At 41.8% G+C, this 9948-nt stretch overlaps 1 long non-coding RNA gene across 1 annotated transcript; it reads right to left on the minus strand.

The window, feature by feature from the left end:
• Positions 1 to 6369: 6369 nt before the first annotated feature.
• On the minus strand, positions 6370 to 8039 carry LOC148294230 (uncharacterized). Its single transcript, XR_015835835.1, has 2 exons — positions 7152 to 8039; positions 6370 to 6668 (listed from the first exon to the last, which is right to left on the minus strand). It is a non-coding gene; the product is annotated as an uncharacterized LOC148294230 (long non-coding RNA).
• Positions 8040 to 9948: the final 1909 nt, after the last annotated feature.

Consider the following 9948-nt stretch of genomic DNA (forward strand, 5'->3'; position numbering starts at 1 on the left):
AGGAACGAACTGCCCTTGAACTTGAATTGTCCAATTTCTCACACCTATTGATTTCGGATCGAGCCCCAAACTTAGGCACCATCATAATATGGTGGGAGGAGTCATTTGGTGAGTTTTGAGTGAAATCCAATCGCTGGAAGTATGGAATACACCAACCAATCCAATTAGGAACGAACTGCCGTTGAAATTGAATTGTCCAATTTCGAACACCAAGTGATTTCGGATCTAGCCCAAAACTTGGGCAATATCATAATATGGTGGGAGGAGTCATTTGGTGAGTTTTGAGTGAAATCCAATCGCTAGAAGTATGGAATACACCAACCACTCCAATTAGGAACGAACTGCCGTTGAACTTGAATTGTCAAATTTGGAACACCTATTGATTACGGATCGAGCCCAAAACTTGGGCAACATCATAATACGGTGGCAGGAGTCATTTGGTGAGTTTTGAGTGAAATCCAATCGCTAGAAGTATGGAATATACCAACCACTCCAATTAGGAACGAACTGCCGTTGAACTTGAATTGTCCAATTTCGAACACCTATTGATTTCGGATCAAGCCCAAAATTTGGGCAACATCATAATATGGTGGCAGGAGTCATTTGGTGAGTTTTGAGTGAAATCCAATCGCTAGAAGTGTGGAATACACCAACCACTCCAATTAGGAACGAACTGCCGTTGAACTTGAATTGTCCAATTTCTCACACCTATTGATTTCGGATCGATCCCCAAACTTAGGCAACATCATAATATGGTGGGAGGAGTCATTTGGTGAGTTTTGAGTGAAATCCAATCGCAAGAAGTATGAAATACACCAACCACTCCAATTAGGAACGAACTTTCGTTGAAATTGAATTGACCAATTTCTCACACCTAAATTTCGGATCGAGCCCAAAACTTGGGCAACATCATAATATGGTGGGAGGAGTCATTGGGTGAGTTTTGAGTGAAATCCAATCGCTAGAAGTATGGAATACACCAACCACTCCAATTAGGAACGAACTGCCGTTGAACTTGAATTGTCCAATTTGGAACACCTATTGATTTCGGATCGAGCCAAAAACTTCGGCAACATCATAATATGGTGGGAGGAGTCATTTGGTGAGTTTTGAGTGAAATCCAATCGCTAGAAGTGTTGAATACACCAACCACTCCAATTTGGAACGAACTGCCGTTGAACTTGAATTGTCCAATTTCTCACACCTATTGATTTCGGATCGAGCCAAAAACTTGGGCAACATCATAATATGGTGGGAGGAGTCATTTGGTGAGTTTTTAGTGAAATCCAATCGCTAGAAGTATGGAATACACCAACCACTCCAATTAGGAACGAACTGCCGTTGAACTTGAACTGTCCAATTTCGAACACCTATTGATTTCGGATCAAGCCCAAAACTTGGGCAACATCATAATATGGTGGGAGGAGTCATTTGGTGAGTTTTGAGTGAAATCCAATCGCAAGAAGTATGAAATACACCAACCACTCCAATTAGGAACGAACTTTCGTTGAAATTGAATTGACCAATTTCTCACACATAAATTTCGGATCGAGCCCAAAACTTGGGCAACATCATAATATGGTGGGAGGAGTCATTGGGTGAGTTTTGAGTGAAATCCAATCGCTAGAAGTATGGAATACACCAACCACTCCAATTAGGAACGAACTGCCGTTGAACTTGAATTGTCCAATTTGGAACACCTATTGATTTCGGATCGAGCCAAAAACTTGGGCAACATCATAATATGGTGGGAGGAGTCATTTGGTGAGTTTTGAGTGAAATCCAATCTCTAGAAGTGTTGAATACACCAACCACTCCAATTAGGAACGAACTGCCGTTGAACTTGAATTGTCCAATTTCTCACACCTATTGATTTCGGATCGAGCCAAAAACTTGGGCAACATCATAATATGGTGGGAGGAGTCATTTGGTTAGTTTCGAGTGAAATCCAATCGCTAGAAGTACGGAATACACCAACCACCCCAATCAGGAACGAACTGCCGTTGAACTTGAACTGTCCAATTTCGAACACCTATTGATTTCGGATCAAGCCCAAAACTTGGGCAACATCATAATATGGTGGGAGGAGTCATTTGGTGAGTTTTGAGTGAAATCCGTTCGCTAGAAGTGTGGAAGACACCAATCACTCAAATTAGGAACGAACTGCCGTTGAACTTGAATTGTCCAATTTCTCACACCTATTGATTTCGGATCGAGCCCCAAACTTGGGCAACCTCATAATATGGAGGGAGAAGTCATTTGGTGAGTTTTGAGTGAAATCCAATCGCTAGAAGTATGGAATACACCAACCACTCCAATTAGGAACGAACTGCCGTTGAACTTGAATTGTCCAATTTGGAACACCTATTGATTTCGGATCGAGCCCAAAATTTGGGCAACATCATAATATGGTGGCAGGATGCATTTGGTGAGTTTTGAGTGAAATCCAATCGCTAGAGGTGTGGAATACACCAACCACTCCAATTAGGAACGAACTGCCGTTGAACTTGAATTGTCCAATTTCTCACACCTATTGATTTCGGATCGAACCCCAAACTTGGGCAACATCATAATATGGTGGGAGGAGTCATTTGGTGAGTTTTGAGTCAAATCCAATCGCAAGAAGTATGAAATACACCAACCACTCCAATTAGGAACGAACTTTCGTTGAAATTGAATTGACCAATTTCTCACACCTATTGATTTCGGATCGAGCCAAAAATTGGGCAACATCATAATATGGTGGGAGGAGTCATTTGGTTAGTTTCGAGTGAAATCCAATCGCTAGAAGTATGGAATACACCAACCACCCCAATCAGGAACGAACTGCAGTTGAACTTGAATTGTCCAATTTGGAACACCTATTGATTTCCTGTCGAGCCCAAAACTTGGGCAACATCATAATATGGTGGGAGGAGTCATTTGGTGAGTTTTGAGTGAAATCCAATCGCTAGAAGTATGGAATACACCAACCACTCCAATTAGGAACGAACTGCCGTTGAACTTGAATTGTCCAATTTCTCACACCTATTGATTTCGGATCGTACCCAAAACTTGGGCAACATCATAATATGGTGGGAGGAGTCATTTGGTGAGTTTTTAGTGAAATCCAATCGCTAGAAGTATGGAATACACCAACCACTCCAATTAGGAACGAACTGCCGTTGAACTTGAATTGTCCAATTTCTCACACCTATTGATTTCGGATCGTGCCCAAAACTTGGGCAACGTCATAATATGGTGGGAGGAGTCATTTGGTGAGTTTTTAGTGAAATCCAATCGCTAGAAGTATGGAATACACCAACCACTCCAATTAGGAACGAACTGCCGTTGAACTTGAATTGTCCAATTTCTCACACCTATTGATTTCGGATCGAGCCCAAAACTTGGGCAACATCATAATATGGTGGGAGGAGTCATTTGGATAGTTTTGAGTGAAATCCAATCGCTAGAAGTATGGAATACACCAACCACTCCAATTAGGAACGTACTGCCGTTGAACTTGAATTGTCAAATTTGGAACACCTATTGATTTCGGATCGAGCCCAAAACTTGGGCAACATCATAATATGGTGGGAGGAGTCATTTGGTGACTTTTAGTGAAATCCAATCGCTAGAAATATGGAATACACCAACCACTCCAATTAGGAACGAACTGCCGTTGAACTTGAATTGTCCAATTTCTCACACCTATTGATTTCGGATCGAGCCCCAAACTTGGGCAACCTCATAATATGGTGGGAGAAGTCATTTGGTGAGTTTTGAGTGAAATCCAATCGCTAGAAGTGTGGAATACACCAACCACTCCAATTAGGAACGAACTGCCGTCGAACTTGAATTGTCCAATTTGGAACACCTATTTATTTCGGATCGAGCCCAAAACTTGGGCAACATCATAATGTGGTGGCAGGAGTCATTTCGTGAGTTTTTAGTGAAATCCAATCGCTAGAAGTATGGAATACACCAACCACTCCAATTAGGAACGAACTGCCGTTGAACTTGAATTGTCCAATTTCTCACACCTATTGATTTCGGATCGTGCCCAAAACTTGGGCAACGTCATAATATGGTGGGAGGAGTCATTTGGTGAGTTTTTAGTGAAATCCAATCGCTAGAAGTATGGAATACACCAACCACTCCAATTAGGAACGAACTGCCGTTGAACTTGAATTGTCCAATTTCTCACACCTATTGATTTCGGATCGATCCCCAAACTTGGGCAACATCATAATATGGTGGGAGGAGTCATTTGGTGAGTTTTAAGTGAAATCCAATCGCTAGAAGTATGGAATACACCAACCACTCCAATTAGGAACGAACTGCCGTTGAACTTGAGTCCAATTTCGAACACCTATTGATTTCGGATCAAGCCCAAAACTTGGGCAACATCATAATATGGTGGGAGGAGTCATTTGGTGAGTTTTGAGTGAAATCCATTCGCTAGAAGTGTGGAAGACACCAATCACTCGAATTAGGAACGAACTGCCGTTGAACTTGAATTGTCCAATTTCTCACACCTATTGATTTCAGATCGAGCCCCAAACTTGGGCAACCTCATAATATGGTGGGAGAAGTCATTTGGTGAGTTTTGAGTGAAATCCAATCGCTAGAAGTGTGGAATACACCAACCACTCCAATTAGGAACGAACTGCCGTCGAACTTGAATTGTCCAATTTGGAACACCTATTTATTTCGGATCGAGCCCAAAACTTGGGCAACATCATAATGTGGTGGCAGGAGTCATTTCGTGAGTTTTGAGTGAAATCCAATCGCTAGAAGTGTGGAATACACCAACCACTCCAATTAGGAACGAACTGCCGTTGAACTTGAATTGTCCAATTTGGAACACCTATTGTTTTTGGATCGAGCCCCAAACTTGGTCAACATCGTAATATGGTGGGAGGAGTCATTTGGTGAGTTTTGAGTGAAATCCAGTCGCTAGAAGTATGGAATACACCAACCACTCCAATTAGGAACGAACTGCCGTTGAACTTGAATTGTCCAATTTCTCACACCTATTGATTTTGGATCGAGCCCAAAACTTGGGCAACATTATAATATGGTGGGAGGTGTCATTTGGTGAGTTTTGAGTGAAATCCAATCGCTAGAAGTGTGGAATACACCAACCACTCCAATTAGGAACGAACTGCCGTTGAACTTGAATTGTCCAATTTGGAACACCTATTGATTTCGGATCGAGCCCAAAACTTGGGCAACATCATAATATGGTGGGAGGAGTCATTTGGTGAGTTTTGAGTGAAATCCAGTCGCTAGAAGTATGGAATACACCAACCAATCCAATTAGGAACGAACTGCCGTTGAACTTGAATTGTCCAATTTCTCACACCTATTGATTTCGGATCAAGGCCAAAACTTGGGCAACATCATAATATGGTGGGAGGAGTCATTTGGTGAGTTTTGAGTGAATTCCAATCGCTAGAAGTGTGGAATACACCAACCACTCCAATTAGGAACGAACTGCCGTTGAACTTGAATTGTCCAATTTCTCACACCTATTGATTTCGGATCGAGCCCAAAACTTGGGCAACATCATAATATGGTGGGAGGAGTCATTTGGATAGTTTTGAGTGAAATCCAATCGCTAGAAGTATGGAATACACCAACCACTCCAATTAGGAACGTACTGCCGTTGAACTTGAATTGTCAAATTTGGAACACCTATTGATTTCGGATCGAGCCCAAAACTTGGGCAACATCATAATATGGTGGGAGGAGTCATTTGGTGACTTTTAGTGAAATCCAATCGCTAGAAATATGGAATACACCAACCACTCCAATTAGGAACGAACTGCCGTTGAACTTGAATTGTCCAATTTCTCACACCTATTGATTTCGGATCGAGCCCCAAACTTGGGCAACATCATAATATGGTGGGAGGAGTCATTTGGTGAGTTTTGAGTGAAATCCAATCGCTGGAAGGGTGGAATACACCAACCACTCCAATTAGGAACGAACTGCCGTTGAACTTGAATTGTCCAATTTCGAACACCAATTGATTTCGGATCGAGCCCAAAACTTGGGCAACATCATAATATGGTGGGAGGAGTCATTTGGTGAGTTTTGAGTGAAATCCAATCGCTAGAAGTATGGAATACACCAACCACTCCAATTAGGAACGAACTGCCGTTGAACTTGAATTGTCCAATTTCTCACACCTATTGATTTCGGATCGAGCCCAAAACTTGGGCAACATCATATTATGGTGGGAGGAGTCATTTGGTGACTTTTGAGTGAAATCCAATCGCTAGAAGTGACAGGACCCGACCCAAATTCCACTTTGGAATCCGAGCCGGACCCTGTTTGTGTCCGACACCTGGCAAGTGCCGAGCACCAAAGACCTAATTGCCCTTGTAGTCAACTTTCAACTAAAACTGGGGTTTGACTTTTGCTGAAAAATTCAGCAAGATCTCCCCCGTAGTTAAACCAATCCCAAGATTACACCTGTCAAACATGCATATAAAATATACACCAACTGTCAGCATGCAAATAATTACATTCCAACAGTCAGACATGCAATCTAGGGCAATATCAGAGCTCTACATAGAAGATTACAGGTGTAAAATAATTACACAAGACCCTACGTTGTCAGGAAATGTGGCGGAAGATGGACTCGGCCCGGTGGTGGCGCACTGATGCACGACTACTGCCTGGGGGCGCAAAACATTAAAAAGGCTGAGTGGACCAAAACAAAGCGTTAGAAAATAGTATTAGAACATACTAACCCCTCTGTAAAAACAGTTATAAAACTATATCATTTTCTTATTTATACTAGTACTAAAATCAATGCATTTCTATTTATATTTAAGAGCCAATCATACACTTAATCAAACATTAAGTCTTATATAAAAATACGTACAGAAATCAATGCAAGCATGTATATATAAATGATTCTGAAAAAGATTAAAGTTTATAAAACCATTCCTTAAATCTTGCTGCCATTTAATCTGGTAATACCTCAATTCTGACTCTCCAAATCCCTTTAATCATGCTCAACTAGGCAGCATACAACAAATAGAAATGTTTAAATCTATCTAGTCATGCTAGCAAAACTGTATTCAGTAAAACTTATTCAAGATCAAATAATGAAATTATATTGCATAAAACGTTTATAAAACAAACAGTCCACTCACAGATACTCTGAGCTAGCTGGACCCTTTGAAGGTCCCTCCTGCGGGTCACCTGGTGCCCGGGTGCCTGTATAACCATCATAATACTTTATTAAAAACTCTGCTCAGTAATATAATATTAAATTAAAAACCCTGACCCCCGGCTCCTAAAAGTGCGTGCATCACTTTAAAAGTCATTCCTATGCCCACATTAGCTTTTCCTCTCAGTGGACACACTTTAGAAGTATCTCGGGACTCAAAAGCGATAAAGTCCCCAAAAGTCAACTCGGGACCCCGTGGGGTCCACGGTTTCAGAATTCTAATCCGATCATTCCTAGAGGTTCCAATAGGCCTAGGACACATGTCCCGAAAGTTTGGTCTTGATCGGACGGTCGGATTGCTCACGATCGCACGATCGGGCAAACGAATGATTTTTCCGTAACATTAACCCTAGGGTTGGCCTTTTCGGAGTATTCGGGACTCCGATTGACGATCCGTCGAATCCTATACGATTATAAAATTACCTAGATCAACATACTCCAGTTTGACTACGATCCAACGGCCCGAACGTATTGAACCCGGAAAACGCACACTATGCGAAATCCGTTCGGGGTTCAAACGTTATCCGAATTGAGATCCGCGAATTCCTACACGCTCGTGAGGACACGAGGATCGTTCTGGGACCAAGAGCGGTCCCTGCTACCTGGCCGCCCACGTGCCGGCCGGAAAATGGGTGTGAATAGTAAATTCCGGCGGCCGGAAAATTTCCAAACCGCCAGCCCAAACTCCTATCCTAGGTAATACACCCTATTTGGAACAACTTTTGTTCTTGGACTATGGCCAAAAAATGAACGGAAGTGACTGAAACGGAGCTCTCAAACTCGGCAGAATTTCAACTCGAAATTTAACCTGTCAAACCTCAGAATTTCAACACGTATTGATTTCTGATCGAGCCCAAAACGTGGGCAACATCAAAATATGGTGGGAGGAGTCATTTGGTGAGTTTTGAGTGAAATCCAATCGCTAGAAGTATGGAAGACACCAAACACTCCAATTAGGAACGAACTGCCGTTGAAATTGAATTGTCCAATTTCTCACACCTATTGATTTCGGATCGAGCCCAAAACTTGGGCAAAATCATAATATGGCGGGACGAGTCATTTGGTGAGTTTTGAGTGAAATCCAATCGCTAGAAGTATGGAATACACCAACCACTCCAATTAGGAACGAACTTTCGTTGAAATTGAATTGACCAATTTCTCACACCTATTGATTTCGGATCGAGCCCAAAACTTGGGCAACATCATAATATGGTGGGAGGAGTCATTTGGTGAGTTTTGAGTGAAATCCAATCGCTAGAAGTATGGAATACACCAACCACTCCAGTTAGGAACGAACTGCCGTTATACTTGAATTTTCCAATTTGGAACACTTATTGATTTCGGATCGAGCCTAAAACTTGGGCAACATCATAATATGGTGGGAGTCATTTGGTGAGTTTTGAGTGAAATCCAATCGCTAGAAGTATGGAATACACCAACCACTCCAATTAGGAACGAACTGCCGTTGAACTTGAATTGTCCAATTTGGAACACCTATTGATTTCGGATCAAGCCCAAAAGTTGGGCAACATCATAATATGGTGGGAGGAGTCATTTGGTGAGATTTGAGTGAAATCCAATCGCTAGAAGTATGGAATACACCAACCACTCCAATTAGGAACGAACTGCCGTTGAACTTGAATTGTCCAATTTGGAACCCCTATTGATTTCGGATCGATCCCAAAAATTAGGCTACTTCATAATATGGTGGGAGGAGTCATTTGGTGAGTTTTGAGTGAAATCAAATCGCTAGAAGTATGGAATACACCAACCACTCCAATTGGGAACGAACTTTCGTTGAAATTGAATTGACCAATTTCTCACACCTATTGATTTCGGATCGAGCCCAAAACTTGGGCAACATCATAATATGGTGGGAGGAGTCATTTGGTGAGTTTTGAGTGAAATCCAATCGCTAGAAGTAGGGAATACACCAACCACTCCAGTTTCGAACGAACTGCCGTTAGACTTGAATTTTCCAATTTGGAACACCTATTGATTTCGGATCGAGCCCAAAACTTGGGCAACATCATAATATGGTGGGAGTCATTTGGTGAGTTTTGAGTGAAATCCAATCGCTAGAAGTATGGAATACACCAACCACTCCAATTAGGAACGAACTGCCGTTGAACTTCAATTGTCCAATTTCTCACACCTATTGATTTCGGATCGATCCCAAAACTTGGGCAACATCATAATATGGTGGGACGACTCATTTGGTGAGTTTTGAGTGAAATCCAATCGCTAGAAGTATGGAATACACCAACCACTCCAATTTGGAAAAAACTGTCGTTGAAATTGAATTGACCAATTTCTCACACCAATTGAATTTGGATCGAGCCCAAAACTTGGGGAACATCATAATATGGTGGGAGGAGTCATTTGGTGGGTTTTGAGTGAAATCCAATCGCTAGAAGTATGGAATACACCAACCACTCTAATTAGGAACGAACTGCAGTTGAACTTGAATTGTCCAATTTGGAACACCTATTGATTTCGGATCGAGCCCAAACCTTGGGCAACATTATTATATGGTGGGAGGACTCATTTGGTGAGTTTTGATTGAAATCCAATCGCTAGAAGTATGGAATACACCAACCATTCGAATTAGGAACGAACTGCCGTTGAACTTGAATTGTCCAATTTGGAACACCTATTGATTTCGGATCGAGTCAAAAACTTGGGCAACATCATAATATGGTGGGACGAGTCATTTGGTG

The sequence above is a fragment of the Prunus avium genome, chromosome 5, assembly GCF_965620075.1.
Source record: "Prunus avium chromosome 5, drPruAviu1.hap1.1, whole genome shotgun sequence".
In the NCBI taxonomy this organism is placed as follows: Eukaryota; Viridiplantae; Streptophyta; class Magnoliopsida; order Rosales; family Rosaceae; genus Prunus; species Prunus avium.